We start from the raw sequence: 26,484 nt of genomic DNA, 5'->3' as shown, positions 1-26,484 counted from the left end.
ATCTCCATAACCACCAGAATCCCCAGTGTTATCCTTCTATAGCCACACGCACTTCCCTCTTTCACCCCATCCTTAACCACTGGCAACCACTAATTTCTCTATTTTTTGCGTCTACTTTTGTCATTTCAAGAATGTTACATAAATGAAGTCATACAGTACGTTACCTTTAGGGGTTGGCTTTTTTCACTCAGCATAATTCTCTGGAGATTCATCCAGGTTGTTGTATATATCAATAGTTTGTTACTTCTTGCTGAGTATTATTCCATGATATAGATACACCATAGCTGATTTAACCATTCACGTGTTGAAGGATATTTAGTGTGTATCCAGTTTGGGGCTATTGTGAATAAAACTGCTATAAACACTCAGTTTTTATGCACACATACGTCTTCAATTTCTGTAGGATAAATGCCCAAAGTGCAATTGCTGAGTCATACAGTAACTGCATATTCAGCTTTTCAGAAACTGCCAAAGTATTTTCCAGAGTAATTGTACCATTTTACATTCCTGTCATCAATAAGTGATCCAGATTCTCTTCATCCTTACCAGCATTTGGTGCTATTACTATTTATTTTAGCTACTCTGATACAGGTTTGTAGAGACCCCCTCATTATTTTAATTTGCATTGTGGCTAATGACACTTACTCACGTGCTTATTTGCCATACGTATATCCTCTTCAGTGAAATGCCTCTTCATGTCTTTTGCCCATTTTCTAATTTGGTTTTATGTTTTTTTCTTTTTTTTTTTTTTTTACTGTTGAGTTTTGTGAGTACTTTTTCTAGGGACTAGTCCTTTCATTTTGGGCAATTTTTGCATAAAGTGTAAGACACAGATCAAGGTGTATTTTTTTTGTTTTTTTTTTTCTGCCTACTAATATTCAATAACAGCACTGTTTTTAGGAAAACAAAACAAAACCCCAAATGTTCATCATCAGAACAGATATATAAATTGTGGTATATTCATCAATGGAATGCCAAACAAAAATGAAAGAATTAAAGATACATGGAGCAATATAGATGAGACCAGATACTGAGTGAGAGGCGAATTGCTGAAGAATATATTGTACATACATTGTGAATGACTCCATTTATATATGGTTGTAAAACATACAAAACTAGATATATAAAAAATATGTTAACACTATCTAAAAAGAGACTGAAAAGACACAGAATTTAAAGAGTGGAATTTACCTCTGAGGTAGGATTAAGGGGGAGACTAGAGAACTTCAAGGTTAACAATAAATTATATTTCTTAAACCAATTGGTGGGTACACAGGTGTTCACCACATTGTCATTCTGAATACCTTCTCATTATTTAAAAAAAAAAAAAAACTGTAAAAGGTTATTTTTCTAATTGAGATTTGCATAAGCAAGAGCTAAGAATAATACCTGGTAAGATGTCGCTTTAAAGATCTTACCCCCAGCAGGTAGAAAAACAGGAATATAAATTGTAATACAGGAACATATCAAACAGACCCTTGTTCGGGAAAGATGACTTCTGAGCAAACAGATGACTTCTGACAAACCATTCTTATCCCACAAACCTCGTTTTGCCCTTACAGGCTCAGCGCCTGACTTTTCTTTCAACTTCAAGGCCCCCAGTCATTCACCTTCTCTCCACACAGTTCCTTCTGCTTTGTTTTACAGCATTCTGCCCTCCTCGGGTGGCAATGCTTTAAATGAACACCAACATCTGACCTCTCCAGCTTATCCACAGGACTTATCTTCTTAAGAGATGGTGTGAGGACAAAGGGTGAGCCTTCCTGACTTGAATTAATGAGGACCCACAATTGAACAAGTTTCTAATGTTCATATTTACAAAGAATATAGTCTAGAATCTCACTTAAATCCATATTAAAAGTAACTCCATGCATATTATTCACACATATAATTGAGATAAATCTCAGCATACAGATAGAAAAACAAAGACAGTTAATTTCAAACTAATAAAATTATTTAACCATTACAAAAGTCCTTAAGCATGCAGAAATTTGCAAAATACGTAAGAAATTATTATGCAAGACAATGAAAGATGTTATTAAGTAGCTAGTTGGTATTTTTAAGTTAGGACTCTTTTCCTCTTCTGTCTTCTCCTCCTCTGCTCTTTTCCTCCCACACTTTCTCCCTTCCTCTCCCCTTCACTCTCCCCTTCTCTCTCTCTCTCTGTCTCTCTCTGTCACACACACACACACCCCCCTTGCTGGTTAAAAACTTCTTAAAAACATACAACTGTTTATATTTGTATATACAGATATGTATTTGGTGTATTGTTATAACTTCCCTTTAAACCACATATTAATGGGCAAAAAATGTCCTAATATTCTATCTGTTGAAAAGCTAGGTCTCTAGTAAACACAGTTGCTCATTTCAGTCAAATCAGCTTATTTACTAATTAATTATAAAATATAATTTTAAGATGGCCAAAACAAAGTAGTAGGAAAAAGTATATTACTACTTTAATGGAATTTGCTTCTATTTTTGAGGTCTGTCTTACAAAGTACAAATATGTTGACTTATTTTTATAGGCTTCCTTTCAATGTTTCAAGTTATAAAGTACTGCTGCTTTTGTAAAAGATCCTATTAATTTCTTAATAGAATGTTAAACCTGATCCCCTTATATTCAAAATGGTAAATGCTGTCTAATAAATATATGGGTGATTGAGGAAGGGTCACTGACACTTGGGTAACTGTTTAATACAGAAACAATTTATAATATATATATATCTCTACAAAACTAAAGCTGGGCAATCAATAATTTTGTCTTCCTTCATCTACAAGTAGCTTATTCAACATTAACTAGTAAACCAAGGGTGAAAGGGAGGGTTGTAAATCACAAAGAAAAGATTCATTTTATTCTTAATTCCCACTTGAATCTATGTAAAATGTTAAGTTACAGACAGTTAAGGAGAAGCTGTTGTTTTTGAATATGTAATTGCTATTTAGATGATAATGGCATGGATGTCGCAGTAGAACCATGATCCAAATTTGAATAAGGTCTTAATGAAGGAGGCTAAGAGAAGAATGACGAATGAAATACAACAGTGTCAGCAACAGACCTTAATGAAGCAAATTACTTTCAGTACCTTTGTGATTCAGGAGGAGCTGCATTAAAAAAGTGACAACTAAAGGATCAAAAGCAGGACCTTTGCAAACTAAACATGCTTAAAACATGACATCACTGTCTGGGCAACAAGGCATTGTGGAAAGCAGCCTCAATGTTTGGGTTTTACAGCTCACATAGCAAAATAACTACATTAAAAGATCTGGCTAGGCAAACCAATTTCCTTAGAAAGCATCTTTATATTTCAAGTTAATGACATTTCTGAACAGAGAAGGACTATAAATGCCCAAAGATACCTTGGCCAATTTTTAAAAAGCATTATATATTAACACTCAGAATAGCTTTAAGGCAAAATTAAGCGAGATTTTGGATGACAGAAAACGAAAGAGGTCTTTTTTAAATTCCAAAACATCATTTATTCTTTTATTATTTGTTAGCTTTATGAAGCTACTTAACAAGTAATGGAATCACTTTATATATTCACATTTTAAAAATCAACTTCACTTTTACAAAATCACACTGAAGCAATTTGAGAGCATATGGCATTCCCACTGCCAAATGGAACATACGTTCAACATGTTTCAATGATTTACCCAAGGTAACATTGATGATGGTGCTAGCAACAGAACACAAGGCTTCTGGCTTCCAAGGAAAGTCATTCAAGGCAAGCAAAAAGTACTATAATTACAAATTTAATTTGATACCTAGAGGATATTTTCTGAAGTCTTCTGAGTTACAATAACTTGGTGATAACATTCATTCCATATTAATATTATAGGCAGACAAGGAGTTTACAACCATAGTGAATATAATCTTTGTTGTACAGACCAGTATTCACACAGGGTTGTAAAAACTGATTTTGCCTGTTTATTCCATCTCCTCAAATAATGTGCACAAACAGCAATCCTACCAACCAGGGAATGGGAGTACAATAGTTATGTATTTATAATCAGAAAACAACTCCTCAATGCTAATTAATTAGTGTCCTAGCACAGTCATGTTACTGTTTCTAGGGACTAAAAATGTTTTGACTTCAAAGATAAGAATGAGACAAGAATATAAGCCTGGCATTAGGAAAGGTTTGCTGTCATCTTCCTGGGCCTCTGTTAGGATCTTAGCCACCCCTGCAAATGTTTGTGCTGCAATGGATTTTATTTTAAATCTAAGTAAGTCAAGATGGTCTATCCAAAAAATAACAAAAACAACAGATAGGATGTAGAACATACTGATTAAGAGCACAGACTCAGACAATCTAGTTTAAAATCCCAGCTGTCACTTATTAACCACGCACTCTTAGGCAAGTTAGTCAACCTCATTGACGCTTAGTTTTCCCATCTGTGAGTTAGAAATAATAGTACTAAGTTCTTAGAGTTCTTATGTAAATGAGTTAATGTTAGTTATCTTCCTTATTACCAACTAGTATGTGCCTTTGGATGGGTTACTTAAGTTTTGTATTCCTCATTTTTTCCAATTTTAAAAAATGATGTCTAACATTTTCAGGCACAATTTAAATGAGGCTTTGGAAACTCTGGAAATACTACATATATTGTTAGCATTGTTATATAATTTTCATTTTTGGTTTTGGAATCGCTGAACCTAGTATAGTTCCCATGCTCTGTCGGTATTTCCTGAACTTATCCCTCTCTCTTCCAAACATACATACTCTAACCAGCAAACCCAGACTAAGGTGATAACATGAGCAGCCTCATTACTTCCACCTCTTCTAGATTTTCCTAAAATCTGTACCGAGATAATTTTTTAGACTCTTTTTGATGATTTTTTTCTTCTCAAAAGGTGATTATCCATTTTGCTCTGACTCAACATGGACTTCATATATTTTCACTAATTACTCTCTTCCCCAAATCAGTCAACACACACAACACTATTGAGATAATCTACTTTCTTCGTAGCATCCTGACTCTATTATAACTTTGAATGATAACTTCCATAATTTATTCTAGGGAATAATGACTTCATCCTGTATTTTTCCATGTAAAAGTAGCAACAAAGATTTCTAATAAAAGATTACAGAGTACACATACCTTTTTAAAGCAGAGGTTATTTTTTAGAGCAGTTTTAGGTTCACAGCAAAATTGAACAGAAGGTACAGAGAATTCCCATATAACTCCTGCCCCTACACACGCACACCCTCCCCATTAACAACCTCCCCACTAGGAAGGAATGTTTATTACAATTGATGAACATACACTGACACATCATTATTACCCAAAGTCCATATTTTACATTAGGGTTCACTTTTTAAATTTTATATTCTTTGAGTTTGGACAAATTTATAATGACATGTACCTACCAATATAGTATCATAAGGGTAGTTTCACTGCCCTAAAAATCCTAAAAACATTCAGTTCTCTGTTTATAAATAAGTTCAACTATTTCATCTTGAACTCTAATTCATCATCCCTGTAATAGAAATAGAAATACGATTATCAAAATAATGGATTAGATAAGCATAGTACTTAGAGCTAGATGATTACATACAATATGTATTAAGCATTTTATAATAACACACTGAATATAAACACTGGGTACAGGCTGTACAGAGAGCAGTGACCCAAACCAATTATATTAACTTAAAACTACATAGTTATTTTATTGTGCTTACATTCTTTAGAACATGTAAAATGACTTTTTAAACTCTAAAGCACCCTAATAATGAAGGTGATTATTATGATTAAACATTTTTAAGATTCTATTTTTTTATAAGTCAGATATTTTTCCAAAACAATATCTTAATGACAAAACTAAATCACAGTGCATCAACTATACGTACTTCATTATAATCATCTTGTAAGTTTATATGCCACTTCCTATTTCACGCAGCTCAACAAGATTTCTAAGTTGAGATCTCTTCTCATCATTGCATAAAAAGTTCAAAAACAAAGACTGGTTTACAACAAGTGAGAACAGGAGCTCCCTTCAATTCAGAATAATAACAATGTCAGAAAGAATGATGTCAGTAGTCCTGTGTTACAGATGCCAAGAAGCACCATGGTTCGCAGTCAGCGCCCTTCCTCTTCAGTATCTGTAACTGCATGCTGAGTTTATCCAGAATCTTCTTTCATTCAGATGATGAACACTGTTTAGAATCTGCCCATTTTCTAGGCCTCTTTTACTTTACCCAAATAAAACACATCATTTTTTTTCAATTGATGACCCTTTTGTGATTAAAGACAATCTGTAAGTGAAGGGCATTTAAGTACAGAAGCAATTCTTTTTTTTCTTTTTTTTTTTTTTGAGATGGAGTCTCGCTCTGTCGCCCAGGCTGGAGTACAGTGGTGTGATCTCAGCTCACTGCAACCTCCGCCCCCTGGGTTCAAGTGATTCTCCTGCCTCAGCCTCCTGAGTAGCTGGCACTACAGACGTGCACCACCACGCCCAGCTAATATTTTTTTTTTTTTTGTATTTTTAGTAGAGAAGGGGTTTCACCATATTATCCAGGCTGGTCTTGAACTCATGACTTTGTGATCCGCCCAGCTTGGCCTCCAAAGTGCTGGGATTACAGGCATGAGCTACTGCGCCTGGCCCAGAAGCAATTCTTTAAGGCAGCAATTGTTAAACTCTATGATCTCCAAGACCTCTTTATGCTCTCAAAAATTACTGAGGACCCAAAGGGCTCTTATGTCAGTTATATCTGTTAATATTTTTCATATTAGAAATCAAAACTTCAAAAGAAATGTTAAATATATTTATTAATTTATTTTAACTGTTTTACATATTTACATAAATGTTTCTATGAAAAATGACTATATTTTCCAAATAAAAAAAAAGGTACTAAAAGAGTAGCTTTATATTTTTACAAATATCCTTAATTTCTAGCTCAACAGAAAACAGTTGGCCTTTCTCTTCTGCATTCAGGCTATTGTGATGTGTTTAGTTGAAATGCATTAAAGAAAACGCAGCCTCACACACAGATAGTTGGAAAAGGAAGATGTCTGGGATCTCATGAAAGTATCTCCTTGAGAACTGTTGCTCTAAGGTATGTCTATGTTTATTTCTTTTCTTTTCTTTCCTTCCTTCCTTCCCTTCCCTCCTTCCCTTCCTTCCTTCTTTCTTTTCTTTGTTAAGAAACAGGTTATCTGTCGCCCCGGCTTCACTGCAGTGACACAGTCATGGCTCACTGTAACCTCAACCTCCCAGGCTCAAGTAGTCCTCCCACCTCAGCCTCCCAAATAGCTGGGACTACAGGGGCACACCACCACATTACCTGGCTAATTTTTGTATTATTTGTAGAAACGGGGTTTTGCCATGTTGCCCAGGCTGATCTCAAACCCCTGGGTTCAAACGATCTGCCAGTCTCGCCCTCCCAAAGTGCTGAGATGTCTACATTTCATAACTAAAACATCCTATTGGCCAAAGAAGAAGGAACTGAACCTTGGCCCTGAACTGATTAGGACAAATTGTTGTTAGCACTTGTGCTGTAAGTGCCTGTATTTTGAGCTTTTTTGAAACCTGAGTCAGGACCTCTGGGATTCAATATAGGTTACAAAAAGATGTTTATAAAATTATGTGTACTTGCTATATCCACACAATGAATAAAATTTAGTTTTCTTTTTATTTAACAAATAAAAATTAGAGCACTCGCAAAATGGTACTTCATACTAAAAAGTTAAAAATTCTATAGGTAAATAAATTAGACGGAAAATCTCTTCTTTAGTCTAAATTTTGATAAAAGATCAGTTTAAACTGCAACCTTAAATGAGAACATGAACTTCATAATTCAGGAAACTACATTAGTTTTATTATAGAAGCCTCATTTTAAGCACATTTTCAAAATCTTAGCAAAAAAAGTACAAACATCAAGTGGATTTTAATCACCATTTTAGTGGGCACCAGTAATTATTTTTGGCAAATAAAATAAACTACAGCTGTATTCAATTATATGACGAGTCATTCTGCGAAGGTTTGGCAAGGAAATTCTAAAAAGCAGGCAGTAAATTCAGTGTAGTACTAACTAGAAGACTAGCTGATGGCATTCTCCTGAAATTATGCTAAGGCTGCTCACATGGCTTCAAGAAACACATTATAAGTTTACACGACAACAGGATTGGAGACATCAACAAAAAAACTAGTTGACTTGTCTCTAAGCATTTTTTACAAAAGGCAAACCAAAATAAATAACTAAATAAATAACCAGGCCACTGACAGTCAGGTAGGGCGGCTTGTCAAATTTTACTCACAGGAACACATTTCAGAAATCCTAACAGATGTCACTAGAAAAGTAAGATTCAATTTAAAGAAAGTCACTTAATACATACAAAAGTATTTAAGACATTAAGAAACTTTTGCTCTTTATTTTCATCTTTGAGGGCTGTTCATTTGAAAATAAAAAAATGTTTTAAAGTATCAGGAAAAATACAGAAAATGAAATGAAAATGAAAATAGCTACTTCAAGTATTAGAGAAAAAGAATGCCTGAATTTTATATAAAAGCTATTTGAGTGTACTTGAAAGCCAGGTTTCCTGCCTACCAAACCAGAATTTTCCTATTATATTCCATAGACTCCTTCATAAAATATCAATTTAAAAAATAAGATATAATATGTAACATTAAAACTGCACTGAATATAGTCTTATCTTTCCTTAAAAGTCCGTTTAGGAAGCATAGGAACTCCAGTCCCTGAAGAAGAATATCAATAATTACATTACTAACTTGTGAAATAATTATTTAATAAAGATTTGGTTTTAAAATGTGAAATAGCCTTTTACTGTACTGATATTATCACATACCAGACTTTTAAAGACAAGCTATGACTATCATATAAAATCTACTTTTCAATCACAAACATAATAGAAAACATCTATATAGTAATCACTTCCCTACCTTGACATCCCTTACATTAAATCCAACTATATGTGAATATATTTCTGTATACCTTCTCTGTCTGAATTTCAATATGAATTTCAGTTCTACTTTTTACAAATCATGAGCTACTCTTATTTGGAAAATTCATAAGAAGAGAAAAGAGGTCAGAAACAGAAAAGGGAAGTACAGCTGATGGCAGAAATGGTTGCAGTGAATTATTAAGAAAGATAAAGGGAGATGGAAGAAAGCTAATACACCCAGGCATCCTCAGAGGGCAAGACAGTCAGAGACGTGGGTAAAGGTCTCGTCACGAAATAACGATGGGAGGACCCACAGCTGCAGAAACCTGAATAGAGTGAAGGGGAACTGATAGATAGGAGGCAAACATAGGTAAATACCCTGTCATTCTCTTAATCATCCTAATCAGCCTTCTAATCATATTTCACTATGAAATATAGGACCTTATAGGCAAGACCCATAAAGTCAACTCTGAATCCGAAAAGCACAGACATGGAATGTTTAAATAGAGGGGAAGGTTCAGAAAAATACTACTTCATACATCTCTCATCTTCACAAAGCAGCACAGATTTACAAGCATTTAAGAGTGAGCACTGAGAGTCTCTAGCAAAAAACGGATGGTAAATGAAGTTGAGCAGGACAGTTTCCAGTATTACTAATTAAGATATGTAAAACGTCACATATATTGTTTTCTTTTAGCAAAGGCAAAAACTGTCACATACCTTCAATTTAAGGTCCCCTAGCCTAGTTTCCCCTTAAAATTTTAAGTTTCTCAGCCACAAACTTATCTTTACATGAGGTTTTAGGGCTCTAAGCCCCACAGTTAGAGAGGAAATGATACGGTTCATTCCTTAAATAGGTATCATAGATTTCATTCCTCCTCACACATTTTTCTCTACAAGAATACAGAACATGTTTACTAAATGTCTAATACACAACTGGAATATTAACCAAATGGCTATAGAGATCCAAGTGTGAATTATACTTGTATGACTTTTTCTTTTTCTTAAGAGGCAAGGTCTCCCTCTGTTGCCCATGCTGGAGTGTAGTGCCATGATCACAGCTCACTGTAGCCTTGAACTCCTGGGCTCAAGCAATTCTCTTGCCTCAGTCTTCCATGTAGGTGGGACTACAGGTATGCACCACCATGCCTGGCTTTTTTTTTTTTTTTTAAGATGGAGTCTCGCTCTTGTCACCCAGGTCAGAGTGCAGTAGCGCAATCTCAGCTCACTGCAACCTCCATTTCCTGGGCTCAAGTGATTCTACTGCCTCAGCCTCCCAAGTAGCTGGGATTACAGGTACCCACCACCATGCCTGGCTAATTTTTGTAGTTTTAGTAGAGACAGGGTTTTGCCATGTTGGCCAGGCTGGTCTTAAATTTCTGACCGCAGGTGATCTGCCCGCCTAGGCTTCCCAAAGTACTAGGATTACAGGCGTGAGCCACTATGCCTGGCCCTTTGTTTTGTTTTGTTTTGTTTTTTGTTTTTTTTGTAGAGATGGGGTCTCACTGTGTTCCCAGGATGGTCGAGAACTCATGGCCTCAAGCAATCTTCCCACACTGGCCTCCCACAAACTGGGATTACAGGCATGAGCCACTGCACCCAGCCTGACTTTTTCTTAATATAAATTTTTGGACTTCAGGTGTTTTCTCTACACTGAATATTTGTGTTCCCTCAAAATTCATGAATTGAAATCCTACCCCTCATAGTGATGGTATTAGGAGACCTTTGGGAGGTAATTTGGTATTGAGGGTGAAGTACACATGAATGGAATAAAATAAACCAACATGTGGGGAGCCGGGAGAAAGCACGGCTTTCTTTCACCATTTATGAACAGAAAGAAGGCCCTCACCAGACTGCCTATTTGCCAACGCCTTGATCTTGGACTTCTCGGCCTCCAGAAGTCTGAGAAATACATTTCTGTTGTTTACAAGCCACCAATCTATGATACTTTGTTAAAGGAGCCCAGACTGACTAAGACACCCTCCATGGAAGTAGTTATTTACTGGAGTGAGCATCTCTAAATATTTGAATAACTTTTTGTAAATGGGTAAAATATCACCACACTTACTTCATGAGAAGAAAATATTAATTTTTACTTTCACTTCAGGAATTTATTTTTAAGTGTAGTTTTCTGGTTATAATCTATGAATAAACAAAAAACTTATTTCCACTTATATAAATAGTATTATTTATAACCCAGAGCTCAGTTTAGAGTTCTTACAATGCAAATTCATCTACTCATTCTCCCCCAACAAATATTTACTGAAAACTTAATATTTGTAAGGCATTATATGAGCACTAAGATTACAGATCCTTGCAAGTTGTGGTGCGCCAGCAGTTGTGGAATTGAAAAATATATCTGCCCTCACTCAATACAGCTTTAGGGATAAATGTGAAAAGCCTGGAGGAAGGAAGTAGTCTTTTCTGGTCCTAAACTTAGAACTAAATCTATTTCCAAGATGACCTTACAGACTGGACCATCACATCCAGGGACCACCCTAGGGATTCACTTCTCCAGCAGTTTCTAAAGCGGAACTTTCCGGTGCTCCTGTTTAGTTCAGTCTGGTGCCACTATTTTTAAACAACTTAATGATTTTCCTATTTTAAGGAAAAACTAAACAAAACTGTACTTCTCATTCAAAAATGCTTACAAAATTCTAAGGAACTGAGGATATTAAATTTTTAACTTGAGGTCCAAGTTTATGAGTGATTAAAGCATAAATATATTTAAGTTTTAAATCAGTTGGACAAAGAATCAAAGAAAACTAAAAACTAAATCTGTTATATTATTAAAATCAGTCTGATAAGAAGGAAAAACACAAATGCATTCTCAGAATTCTATTCTGGCATTCCCATAATCAGTGAACTCAGCACCCCTTGAGAGTTAGGGGAACCCAGCCAGGCACGGTGGCTCATGCCTATAATCCCAGCACTCTGGACAGCCGAGGCGGGCAAAGATCAGCCCGGGCAACATGGCAAACCTGGTATCTACTCCCCCCCCCCAAAAAAAAAAAACTATACAAAAATTAACTGGGCATGATGGTGTACCCTTGTAGTCCCAGATACTTGGGGGGCTAAAGTGGGAGAATCACTGAGCCCAGGGAAGTCAAGACTTCAGTGAGCTGTTATCAGACCTGGGCAAACAGGGTGAGACTGTCTCAAAAGAAAAAAAAGAGACAAGAGAGTGAGTTGGGGGGAACCAAATCCACAGCCAGAAATGTCAGGGTCTGCTTTTCGGCTCCAAATCACTTTGAGATGAATTCATCTTAAGATAAGATTCCTATTTACCTTACAACTAAATACTCATTAAAGAAGTGGAGCAGGTAATTATTAAGAGCTGGAGAAAGAAGGTTGAAAGGATGCTCCAAATCAAACTTAAGAAGCTGAGGCTGTAGCACCCACATTACAACTGGCCTACTTTCCTGAGAGTCAAAACTGTGGAATCAACTGCCTAAACAGGAGCTCTAGTTATATGAAATACTACCAAAAAAAAGAAAAGAAAAAATATTCAGACAGAATAAAACCTGTAATGATTCAACCTCAAACACATTTTGTTAAATCAGGTGAATCTGGTTCTAGAAGTGACTTCTAAGGAAAAGGCTAAGCTGTAAAAACACTGAAAGTCAACTTACAGCTACTTCTCAATCAAAACTTCTACCAGTTTGGTTGAAATTGATGGCAGAGATGTAGCAGGAAATACACCATCATATAAGCCTTATTTTAAAAAGCACTAAAAAATTTTTCTCTCATTACTTCAAGAATGGGAACTGTTATATTTTGCAATCTTCTCACAGAAATAAATCTGCCCTGTCTATATCTTACTAAATGTCATCCAAAAACACTAATGAAGCATATAGCAATTCAAAATAATAGTATCACATCAGATATAGAACTAGCTGTTTATTCTTAGTGCCTGTTAGCATGGTGTCTAACTCACAGGCATTTAGTAAGTATTTGATTCAGATAACATATTGTCTAGCTAGAACCTGAAGTGCAGAAATTCTCTATTTCTTTTAAAAGAAATGCACATTCTAATAATCAAATGGGTAGCAGGGTCAGCTTGCTAAGGAATCCAATCCAGGCAACTCCCCAAAGTTTTTATTTCACAGCCCTCTTGAAGGTGAGCTGAGGGAATATCAAAATTTTCCTCTGAAAACACTTCTGGAATCAAACAGAGAGTCATTTAAGCAACTGAAAAACTGATTTATACTTCTCAAGTTGGAAGACGGATACCCAAGAGTACATGCGCCACGTGAAAAGAGGCATAATGACAAAGAAAAAATACAGTAAATCTCATATCCTCTACTTGATGCTACATAATTTAAAGCATTTTATGTTAAAATAACCACAGCTTTATTATACACTGGGTGCTAATGTCACATGAATTTGATAATGGCAGCCTAAAAAATTAGAAATGTCTTTGAAGTTAGGTGCCCACCCCAAGGGCTCTAGCACATAAATATTCATGCTTCTTCCTTCCTGAGATAGTTGGGTAGAAAATTCTGAGCAGGACTGCCACAAAAAGAAGCCACAATAATATTTCAAAATGAATTTTACATTAGCCATTTTTTAAAGTTTCCAATAGGTAACCCATAAGATACCTGTTTTAAGAAAATAACTTATAGCAAACGAAATAAAATGGGTAATTTATCTGTTTCATAGGTGTTTTAGAAAAAAACAAATTAAACGCTGCAACTTGTCTGGCAGAATAGAGGATTCTGGTATTAGAGCAATAAACACTAAACGGTTCTTTGCGAAAATAATTAGATAGCAGAAGATACTATTCCTAGATAGTAAGGAACCTGCTCAGAAAGCCAAACAATCAGCACTATTGCAAAGTGTATCAAAAGGTCAGGTACACATTCCATCGAGAAGCGGAATATGATCATCAAGATTTTAAAGGGTGAAAAAATAATTTTTTTAAATAAAAAGAAAAGCAAAACAACTTGACTTATCCTAACTGAAAATCATCTGATCTATCACAAGACCATTCCTACTGACTGCTTGGAATGTGTACTAAGACAGAAGTTATATAGACCTTGGAGCAAAGAGAGGGTGTTTACTGAGCTCGCTAAGCTTAGGTCATAGCTGGTTCCACTTCACATAGTCAAATGCCCAGGAAAAATCAATAAATCTGTGACTAGTCTTATGTTATTCTTAACAGATTTCAGATGGAATGTCTGAAAAGGGCAGTCTTTTGAAAGAAAAAGAAAAAGAAAAAGAAGAAGAAGAAAGAAAGAAAAAGAGAGAATATCTACATCTTTGTGTGGTCTGACAGGGCCCTACACATAGAGTTAATAAGGATAAACCAGTTGGCAAGAATCAGTGCCCACTATTCAGAGCTGACTCTGAGCAGTTCTAGAGGCAGAAAATCTTTACAGAGTGCTGTATTTAGCTTGCGCATGTGAGTCATTTGTTCTGTATGAGGGAGAGCTACTGGCAACAAATGAGGACAAGCCTTCAGATCAATAAATTTCAGACAGTTGACACTGGTTCATAGCTGGGGAGAAATACACTTCCCTGTGATCAAATGACGTCTGAATTTCTACAATTTTACTAACTAAATTCATACAACAGGTTACCTATTCCCAAATCAGGTCTTGTGGCCAGTTCCAGTGGCTGAGCTCAGGACTTCTAAGAAGTTTTTTTTTTATAGAAAATTAGAACTTTATACTAAGATAGATCTAATATGATTTCACAGTTTTTACAAATTGTCTTTATTGTGATACTTCACCATCAGACTACATTTGTTTTGGGTTTTTTTTTTTTTTTTTTATTTAACCTGCCTAATAATTCTTATCAACTTTGGCTAAAAGAGTGGGTCTTGTATGAGTTCAAGGAGAAAACAAATTACACTGGTAGCCTGGGCAACATGGCAAAACCCCATCTCTACAAAAAATACAAAAATTAGCTGGGCATGGTGGTGTATGCCTGTAGTCCCATCTACTCAGGAGGCTGCAATGGGAGGATCGCTTGAACCCAGGAGGTAGAGGCTGCAGTGAGCTGTGATCACACCACTGTAATCCAGCCTGGGCAACAGAGACCCTGTCTCAAAAAAAAATCATACTGGTAACAGTTTATCAGAAAAAAAAAAAAAAAACAGAGATATACACAGTAGGGTTTAAAAGAGCCTCCTATAGATAAAGGTCAATGATCCATCTCACTGATTCACACCCCTGCCCTAGTAAATCCAATCATGAGTGCATAAGATGTAATGCGCATACTGCTGCTTAAGTTATAATAAGCATTTATGACCAGAGAAGACAGATGTAGAAAAATAAAGAACCTAAAGGTGACACATTGACAGATAATTCCCAACATACATAGATATTAAAGATGCTAGGTCTACACAGAACACAAGTTGTTGAGGATCCTTGCTGAGGTGTATATGCTCAGAAGCAACGCTTTTTTTTCATTCAGGGCCATGGTGTGAGGGGTCAGATCCTGTGAGTAGAAATTCCACTGCCAGAAATTCAATGTGTTACAGCTGCTAGTGCCAAAGAACATGAAAAGCGTGAGTGTTCTTGCTCTGAGACTAAACATTTAGGAAGTTCTATGCCTGAAAGTAACAAGGAAAGACCATGGTTGAGAGACATGTAACAAAAATTAAATGGACAGAATCAGAGTAAAAAAATCAATGTATTATGTCTAGAAAAGACAGAAAGACAAGGTTAGGAGATTTTTTATCTCTCTACGGCCTTTCTTATCCAATATAACATAATTATTCTGTGTTAAAAAATGAAATCTTAAAGTTGGCTGGGCTTGAGAATTCTGTATGAGATAAACTGTGGTGGGGAAAATGTTGACAGCAAGTAAACAAATTATTGCACGGCTACCTGATTGGCAGCAACAGTGATTTTCTCTACTTGGAAACAACATGCTTCTTAAAAGAAGACGTACAAATGGCAAACAGGTATATGGAAAGGTGCTCAACATTACTGATCATCAGAGAATGCAAATCATAATTACAACAAGATATCATTTCACCCCAGTTAAAATGGCTTTTATCCAAAAGAAAGGCAATGACAAACACTGGCAAGGATATGGTGAAAGGGGAACTCTCAAACACTATTGGTGGGAATGTAAATTAGTACAACCACTATGGAGAACAGTACAGAGGTTCCTCAAAAAACTAAAAATAGAACTACCATATGATCCAACAATCCCACTGCTAGGTATATCCCCAAAAGGAAGGAAATCAGGATAACAAAGATACAGCTGTACTCACATGTTTATTGCAGCACTATTCACAACAGCTGAGATTTGGAATCAACCTAAGTATCTATCAAAGATGAATGGATGAAGAAAACGTGGTACATATGCACAATTGAGTACTATTCAGCCATAAAAAAGAATGAGATCCTGTCATTTACAACAACATAGATGGAAAAAAGATATTAAGTGAAATAAGCCAGGCACAGAGAGACAAACTTCACATGTTCTCACTCATTTGTGGGAACTAAAAATTAAAATAATTGAACTCAGAGAGAGAGAGAGTAGAATGATGGTTACCAGAGTCTGGGAAGGACAGTGGTGGGGTTGTGGTCGGGAATGGGAATGGTTAATGGGTACAAAAAAAAATCATTCGATATAATAAGTAAGATCTGGTATTTGATAGCACAACAGGGTGACTACAGTGAGCAATAATTTGTTATACATTCTAGAATAACTGAGGAAGTACAATTGGAATGTTTGTATCACAAAAAAAATGATAAATGTTTGAGGTGATGGATATCCCATTTACCCTGATGTGATTATTATATGTGTACGCCTGTATCAAAATATCTCGCATAACCCATATATATACCTACTATGTACTCATAAAAATTAAAAATAAAAAAATTACCAATAAGCACAAGAAAAGAGGCTCAATTATCACTAGTCATTAGAAGAAAAAGAAAGCATGCTTCATTCCTTCTTTAGAATGCTCAAATATGACTCACACAGACAAACTTCCAACTACTTCATCATAGTGCCCCTCTATAGGTATGGAGAAACATCTAAAGTTTTGCTCTTGTTCAAGTGTCTAATGACTCAGTTGAAAAAAAACTCAGTTGCCTTCCATCAACAAAGTGTTAGTATTCCAGAACAACTAACAATAATGGCAACAAAAAAGAGATCTCAGTCCTCAGAGAGAAAGCTCTTCTTTTTTAATAATTGCCATTTTAAGATAATATGAAATATTAACTTTATTATCAATATAAAAACCCACCATAGAGGAAACATTATTACATACACTCATGGTAACCAGTGTTAATGTGATTAGAGTTTAAAAGTTTAAACTTAAAATATCACATAAACATCTTGCAAAACATTTAAAGAAGGATATAAAACTTCATGTTCATATAATATTGCTAAATTATTAAAACTGTAATAAAGTCATTACAAAATAAACGAGGCATAAATTTGTGCAATCCACTAAAAGTTATAGAGTTTAAATAAAGAATTTAAAAAATATAGTAGAACTTCACCCTAAAATAGACCTTAATGTTTAAAGGATACCTCCTGATACACTGGAAGTTCTAGTTTCATGAAGCTCTTTTGGGAATAAAAGAACTGTCAACATCCAGGAAAACATGAGAGAGAAACCCAAATAAAAGGTTGGTTAACTTCTTCCCCAAAAACATTTTTTCCCCTTGGAAAGTCTATAAATTACTAAGCTATTGCAGAATGAACAAAAAGTTTAAGATGAGATTTTCCTATATTATACTTTAGCCTTAAATCTTCCGAAATAATATAGATAGATGGATAGATAGATAGATAGATAGATAGATGATAGATAGATAGATAGATAGATAGATAGATAGATAGATATTTAATTATTCATATTTACTTAGTAAATATTTGGTGAATTGTATACTGGAAATAAGAAGCACAGTGCAATTTCATAGTAATAGTAAAATGCACTTCTGCTTTTAGAAGAACTACAGCTTTCCCGAGAGATTCAAGAATTCAGGGACATATAAGTTTGGGGTTCCTTTGGACTTTGGAGTTATACAAGTAATACCTGTTCATTACAGAATAATGAAGTAGATATAAGTAATCAACAGGAAGAAAAAAGATTAAATTACCCATAATCATATGGTCCTTAGGTAATGTTTTTCCTCCTAGAGCTATTTTGGGCACATAAAATATATATAACAAAAAGGTTCACATGAAATACACCATTTTTAAAAACCACATTTTGGCCAGGCATGGTGGCTAACGCCTGTAATCCCAGCACTGTGGGAGGCCAAGGCAGGCAGATCATGAGGTCAAGAGATCGAGACCATCCTGGCTAACATGGTGAACCCTGTCTCTACTAAAAATACAAAAATTAGCTGGGCGTGGTGGTGCAGGCCTGTAGTCCCAACTACTCGGGAGGCTGAGGCAGGAGAATCACTTTAACCCAGGAGGTAGACGTTGCAGTGAGCCAAGATCACGCCACTGCACTCCAGCCTGGCGACACAGCAAGGCTCCATCTCAAAAAAACAAACAAACAAAAAACGCATTTGCTTGTGTTTTGATGATAAATTACTAAAAGTGGAATTTCTAAGGCAAGGGAATCAATCTACCTTGTTAAAGCTTCTGATACATATTGACAATTTGTCTTCCAGAAAGACTGTATGAATATAAATCTCCACCGGCTTAGAGGCAGGTGGGTGCACATAGCATTCAATCAATTTGCCTATTTTCTCTGGGCTTTCATTCAGTGTCATTCTTCTCTCTTGGAATGTCTTTTTCCTCTTATTTCTACCACGTGGTCTGCGGGAGTACAAGAAAAAAGTTATAATTCTCCTCATGACTACTAGCAGCACCAATTTTTGTCTCTATTCCTGCCCACATTATTTTCCTGGTGAGGACTAGACTATACCTCCCCATCACCCTCCACCACCACCAGTCCCTTCTCTACCTGCTAACTAGCTGCTTTCCAGAATGAGGAAAGACGGTGATATGTGTGCGAGAGTGGAGAAAAAGGGGGCGAAGTACTCTGCTTCATTTACAGAATAGAACCCCGGGGTAAAAAGGAATAACTGTTGATAACTACAGTTATCAACATACTGTACTATGTGTAGAAGCTTAGTTTTTTCTCAGTCTAACTTCACCCCAGATTCTAGCATTAAACTGTCACTCCTAACTTTTGGAACAGTTACAAAATTTTTCCTTCTATATTTGCATGAGTATTTTAATAAAAGATTAGTCAGGGCTAAACTGAGCTACTAGCCAGATAAAATTTTAACTAAAAAATCTTCATGACTTTTGTTTGGCAGCTGGTGAACCACCTTTTACGCTCCTGAGAAAGAACTCAACGTATCAGAAAACATTTCAATACCATCAAATTATTATTCAATAGAGATTAGAATAAATTAGGGATTTGTCAGTCTCTTTAAATACATAGAACAAAAAAGTGTCACTAAAATGTAAAGCTCTTTCTAAGAAAACTTTAGAGATAAAAATCCAATTTACTTCCTCATTCACTGGATAGAGAATCTATGCCCCAGCAAAATCATCTGAAATGTGTAAGATGAGAAAGAAAATAAGCCACAGAGTTCGCATCTTCTCCTTCGAAATGTAATCTCTTCATATAGTGAATGTCATGCAGGGCTTGAAGTCAAAATGCTGTTTGCAGGACAATGTTAAATATTGGTATTTTAAATTCTATCATACAAACTATCATTTTAGATGAAATTCTGCAAGTTTAAATTGCTATGAATGTTCAGTTTCTTTTAATTGAATATAAAATCATGATTACGACTACAAATATCTAAAGAACAAAACAGTTATAAAAGTAGATATTATCAGTTGCTTACAAGTTTTTTCCCTTGAATAACTGTTTTTTCCTTACTCATACATTTTATCTGCCTAATACTTGCTTGAAAATTAATGGTGGCTCTTTCTAGAATTTAAGGAAAATTTTGGAATGAAAAACCTGAAATTCCATCAGTTTTTTTCCCCTACAAACTGTGAAAAGACCACCATTATTCAATGTTGGCAGCATAACACCTCTGCCCAGTTCCAGGAAGGGTCACATGGAGCACAAATTGAGAAATACGGGTTTATACCATGCTGAGCTCTACATGCTTCAAGATCCTGTAACCCTGGAGACCTAGAAGGAGCAGAAAGAAAGTGCACTCCTTTAGGGGATAAAAAACATTTAAATATATCTGGACCGAGAACATTAAAATATATTTGGATGTATTCACATATTTTCATAACAGGTATAAATCATAATTGAATTTCTGTGGTGAAAATTTAACCCAACTTTAGCAATAAAAAGATGCCTAGGCTAGAAAAGCATATATAATGTGAAGGGAATGCTTTCTGTAATTGGTTCATACCATAATTTGGCATTTCATATAAGGTAGCTCAATACTATATTTACCTTCCTTTATCTCCTTAGCAAAAACAAAAGAGTTTACATATATTAAAGTATTCTGAATATATAACTATGAAACAGAAATATTTACATATGTGGCTGTTTAGAATTATCCTTAAGATATCCTTTTAGCTCTAAAACTTATGTGCTGCATCACCCCTACATTATAATTGCAAAATATTAAAAAACTGCTGCTCAATTTATAATAAAAAGTAAACATTTAAAAATAAGATTAATACAATATTTTTCATCACCTTTAAAACTCTTCTTTAACATCTGACATACTGGGCATGATTAATGTTCAATCCCAGTAAAAAAAACATAATATATACTTGGTTTTAAACTTTATAAAGTGATTTTGGAACTAGAAATTTGGGATGGTAAAAGGAAACATATACACTTCAATTTTTCTCCTGAACTTCCATGCTTAAAAAAGAATTTTGGTTTCATTCATTGCCTTCAGCATTTTGGAAATACATTTCCAAATATGTAACACTTAAAATATGTGAGGGATACAGGTGAGTTGCTAAAGACTATATTATCATCAGCAGAATTGCTGACTTAATAACATAGCTGGTCCAGATTAGTAAAGGAATCCCTGCCTAATATCAGTAATACGTTCCTGAAAATCACATGGGTGGGAAAATATAATGGCAAGCCCATCTCCCATCAATTTAGATGGGAAAAATTACAATGTGGAATACATCATCTAAAACCCTCAACCAATTTCTTAAAACATAACTAAAACACAGTAGAAACGCCTACATATAAGTAGCAAACTATTATGTGAGCATGTTAAACTTGTTTCCTGATCACCAATTAGTATGGTTGTTAATCACTAGCTGCTCTGTAGCAGTAATAGGGTCTCCCTTGGTCCTAGCAATATCCAAAATGCACAACATTTCTGATGACAGTGGGTATACCATTCAAAACGTTTCCTTATGACTCTGACAATCTATTAATTTCATTTAAAATTGAACTCCAGACTATTTCCAATCGTTTTGAGTTTACAAAGACATAAATATAAATGTTTTCTATATAGACACAGACTGAAGAGCTTTACTGAGATATACATATAAATACATTTCCATGAAGTTTGGGCATGAAAAACTAACAGGGGCTCTACCAAGAAAAGATCATCCAGGGAGATAGCATTACAAGCACATCTGTCAAACATCACTGCAGACATTTTCAGCTGCAAGTCACATAAACCTAGCTAAAAAGTGGCTTTAACTTTAATGGGAGAATTTATTAACTGACCTAAAAAGTCCAGAGGTAAACAGCTCCCAAGTTAGTTAATCCGTCAGTTCAACAATGTCATCATGGTTGCTTCCTCATTTTACTCTGCCATTTCAACGTGTTACCTCTGTCTCAAGGTAGCTCTCCTAAGCAAAGACGGCAATGATAGATAAAACATCATCAGGCATTTCACCCAGATCAAATAACTGCCACGGGAAGAGGTAGCTGGCTCTTCTGTCTGTATCTGTCCATGAGTCCCTCGGTTGATCTTCCTTCATGTCTGGTCAGAAATGTGATGGGTGCCCATTCCTAAGCCAGTCACCGGCAAGGTGAATTAGACCACCATGACTGGCTTAGGCAAATGAGCACTGACTTTCTGGGGCTCGGAATAAGGTTGACTCTCCTAAAATGCACAGTCAAGCAGAGGCAGGGAAGTAAAGGAAGCCCCTCTTCCCCAGAGTAAGGCAGGCTTACTCTGAATGCTTACTAATTTGCATTTATATAACCAAATAAAATAAGCATAATTTAAATCCAAGAAATAGATAAGTTTAAGAGTTATTTTCATTGGAGAAAATACCTGAATAGAAGTTATTACCAAGCTTTCTAACCAAATATTAAATGATTTACAAGTCATTACAAAACCTGTTAACAATATATGGACTGAGGATCAGCTTTTTGAAAGTCATGTGCTTACGGTTTTGTAAAATACGCAGCGGGTTAGATGTCCTTTAGGAGGTTACAACACAATTGGCAAGACATACAAAAATAAGGGCGTAAATAACATTACAAAACAATAATATAGGAGCTGCTACAAAATACCATGTGATTAAGAAGCAAATAAATGTAGAAGATTCACAACATGAGATCAAAAAGAGAGCTATCTAGAAACTGAGAAAGCCTTGAGACAGATTTCTTCTGAGCTCTTTACACTGAACAGGACACAGACAAAATGAAACAGGCTGGGCACTCTGCACAAGGAAACACTGGGCTGAGGGCAAGGGAGCGGAAAAACACCTTGGATTAGAATAATCAGTGAAAAGGCAAACCATGAGTAAATAATCACTACTAATTATAAGTAAGTTTTCCTTTTTAAGATAACAAGTAAAAAGGTTCTCCAATCACAGTTTAGGATCTGTACATCTCCATTATCATTTGCCTATTTTCATTCTCTAATTTTTATGTAGTTGTTCAGTCATTCTAGTTTCTGAAGCCAAACTAGTAAAAGTACCCAATGAGATATGTCCCACCTGACAACAACTCTCCCACCTTTACCATTAAGATAAAAATATCCTAAGATATCACAGCCCAAGTAGCTAGTCAACCAATGCAACATCTAGAAAAGTAATTCTTAATATTTTGGGGGTTACAGATCTTTGAGAATCTGATGTAATGCAGGGAATGTTCTCCCCCCAAAAATACAAACCTAAAATTTTACATGTAGTGTCAGAAGTTTCCAGACCACTCCATGCAGCCCTCCAAACTCATCATGGGTTAAGAAGCCCTAACATAGCAACAGCAACAGGGACAATGGCTGCTTATCTCAGTTATCAACTTCTTCAAGCCATCCATCAACAAACAATCTTAGGGGTTACAGTTTTCCTTTGGTGCTGCCAAGCATATTTTCAGCTGATGCATCAGGAAATGATGGATGCCAGAAATAAAAATAAGTCATTCCATAAGTTTACAGCTTAGTTTTTTGACTTAGAATGCTTAAAATTTTCAGAGCAATTACTCCTTTAAGTCAGTAACACTACAGTGTAAACCCTGAATATCACGTATTTAATACTTATTAAAAATATGTGTGTATATATAGTCATAAAAGTATATATCATTTTTGATGGAAATACCAGTTGTAGGAAGTGAATCCTTTTCAAATTTAACTGATAACCAGAGTTTGGCAGCAATTCTCCTTAATAATGTTCTGCTAGTTAATGCACACTTTAAACACTTCAGCTTTTAGTGGGTGTGAATAGACTTTCTGGTGGACTGATCATATAAGCATAGATCGGCCTTCCAGTCCGAGATGAGGGAAGGCCTATATGTGGCCCTGGCAGTGTGCACACCATTCCTTTGCCCACAACATACATCATTAGTGATCCCCAAATTCTTTCCAGCTAAACTAAATGCTACCTCAGAATCATTCTCCCAAGCATTTCACTGAACTGCTCAGGGTCAGCAAGAGAATTAAAACTTCTTTGTACTCCCTTTTGTCAGTGCAGATCTGTGTACAGTTTCTTTTTGCTTCATCTCCTCCAACAATGTAATGAAGACACCATGATATCATTAACATTTCACACAAAAGGAAAAAGAGGCTGAAATGGTAAGTAGCCTGCTCAAAATCACACAGCAAGTAAATGACAGAACTTAAATAGAATCCAAATACTATTATTTCCAGTTCAGTACCTGTATTACTTAGGGCTTGGTTCATCTGCAAATGACATAATAAAATAGTTGCTCAAACAGAACAGAACTTTGTGTCTCACATAAAGGAAGTTCAAAGGAAAGTTCAAAGGACTGGTATGGCAACTTCACAACTCTTTGACTTCACTCTTCAGCTATCCTCACAACGTACCCTAGTTCTCATGATCTTAGATGGTGGCTAGAATTCTACATAATCATCATATCCACATTCCAGGATAAGGGCAGTGGGGGCAGGGGAGAGGAGTAAGGAAGGTAGGTACACAGCAGTGTGTTTTTAAAAGATTCCCTAGAATCTGCAACACAACATTTCTTCTTACATTCCATTGGCCAGAGACTTCATCATAATCTTCACACCTAACTGGAAAACGGTCACATGGCAAGATAAAGGGGGAAACAGATATTGAGGGACTAGTGGTGTCCGCCCCATATCACAATGAAGCTAAAGAAGATTTAAAAGGTTAAATTCTCAGGTGTTCAGAAAAATAACTTGCAGCATGATGGTTCTGGAAAGTTTATTAATTTGTTGTTGCTGTTGTTTCTCTGACTTACTCTGTCAACCTGGTATGAGTATAGGCGCATGCTTTCTCAGTGATGCATTCAGGACATGATGCTGCAATTAGTTTTTTCATTAAAAGAGAATTCTCAGTCTTGATGAAACTATAAAAATTACCTCCATTTTTAAAAACCTGTCAATAAATTTCTGATAAAAAAATACAAAAAAACAAAACGCATAACTTTACTGCTTTAAAATGGTCTGATAGTTCCTCACTGCCAATGGGATAACATTTGAACATTTGAGAAGACCACACAAGGCCCACAAACCATGTTTCTGGACACACTTCCCAATAGTGGCCCTGATACACCCTCTCTATTCAGCCAAGAATACTGGACCTGCCTATGTATCAGATTCTTCTGAAGCTATATAACTTTACACAATCTGCCCCACCACCTAGAATGGTTTTGCTCCTCTACCAATACCATATAAAAATAATTATTCCAGCAATTCTCAGACATCAGTATACATAAAAATACTGTAGAGTAAAACAGTCAACTCCTCCCAAGTAGTTATACTAAATGCATTGCTTGTTTAAAACGCTGATTCTCTGGCTATAGCTCCGAAGATTCTGTTTCACTAGGTGTGGGTGAGGCCCAGAAATCTGGAGCATCCCTACCAAGCAGCAGAGCAACTGGGACACAGAAAGTGCTCCAGAATGTTCACTTACCTATTACTACAATCAAAAAAAGATATCACACTAATCTACCACATTCTTCTTACTTATTTTATGAGATACTGTTCTTCCAAGGTAAGACTGTAATTCTATCATGATATAACGAAAGAAGAAAACAATTTTTTTTTTCAGAGCAGGAGTGAAAGTTTATTAAAAAGCTTTAAAACAGTAAGGAAAGGAAAGAAAAGAAGAAAAGTACAACTTGAAAGAGGGTCAGGTAGGCAACTTGAGAAACCAAGTGGGCCAACACTTAAATTTTTTAGAAATTCACATTTATAAAGATTCATGTGGCCGGGCATGGTGGCTCACACCTGTAATCCCAGCACTTTGGGAGCCTGAGGCAGGCGGATCATGAAGTCAGGATATGGAGACCATCCTGGTCAACATGGTGAAACCCTGTCTCTACTAAAAATACAAAACTTAGCTGGGCGTGGTGGCAGGAACCTGTAGTCCCAGCTACTCGGAAGGCTGAGGCAGGAGAATTGCTTGAACACGGGAGGCGGAGGTTGCAGTGAGCTGAGATGGCGCCACTACACTCCAGCCTGGAGACAGAGCAAGACTCTGTCTCAAAAAAAAAAAAAAGATTAATGTGTAAGTCCAATAATAATTCTTCCCTTCATAATATGCATTGGTTGCACACAATGAATAAAAAAACAGACGTTCAATATGATAATTACTTAAGTATAAAAGAATATTGTAGTAGTAAGATTACCAGAAAGACATTCAGGTCTTCCAACCCTATATGAATTATTCATACAAGGTAGAATATTCATACTGCACATTTTACTTACAGTCTCATCCTCATTATTTATATCCTCAATATAATGAAATAATAAACTTTAAGTAAATATGAAAGCCACTCATCATAATTTTCGAGTTAAATCTGACAAGATGTGAAGTTATAGCATTAGTAAAGCCTGTAAGGAAACAGTAGGAGAAATTCCATTTACATAATATGGTGTGCATACTTAAAATGTTTTCCCTACAGATATTGTACGGAATAAGCACCCTTCAAGGAAATAGTACCACAGTAAAACAGTCAACTTCCCCCAAATAGCTGTATTAAAATATGGCTGCTTGAATGCTTTAGTCTGATTTTTAAAAAGTACCTCAGATGTTGGTTTGAAAAGTTTACAGGTGTTAAACTGTCAAATACTTTCACATAAATTCATAGTTGTACTATGGCTAAAGACAGACAGAGTCATAGATCACCTGGAATTCACATTGTATAATTAATTTAATAAAACGCTTCCCAGTTGTTCCACTGATTTTTCAAAAAACATCTAAGGTTTCAAAAACGGTCACCCTCTGTATCCATGAGTTCCTCATGGGTGG

The 26,484-nt window shown here is 35.7% G+C and overlaps 1 protein-coding gene and 1 long non-coding RNA gene across 4 annotated transcripts in view; both read right to left on the bottom strand.

Moving 5' to 3' along the window:
- The window catches only part of UMAD1 (UBAP1-MVB12-associated (UMA) domain containing 1), a 250,563-nt gene that overhangs the window by 177,676 nt on the left and 46,403 nt on the right, over positions 1 to 26,484 (bottom strand). The window lies entirely within an intron of this gene.
- LOC110742710 lies at positions 738 to 25,485 on the bottom strand. Its single transcript, XR_002520731.2, has 3 exons — positions 18,459 to 25,485; positions 5,853 to 6,237; positions 738 to 5,482 (listed from the first exon to the last, which is right to left on the bottom strand). It is a non-coding gene; the product is annotated as an uncharacterized LOC110742710 (long non-coding RNA).

This window comes from Papio anubis, chromosome 4 (genome assembly GCF_008728515.1).
Source record: "Papio anubis isolate 15944 chromosome 4, Panubis1.0, whole genome shotgun sequence".
Classification (NCBI taxonomy): Eukaryota; Metazoa; Chordata; class Mammalia; order Primates; family Cercopithecidae; genus Papio; species Papio anubis.
The sequence above is the reverse complement of the archived record's forward strand: the minus strand, read 5'-3'. Positions and strand labels throughout refer to the sequence as shown.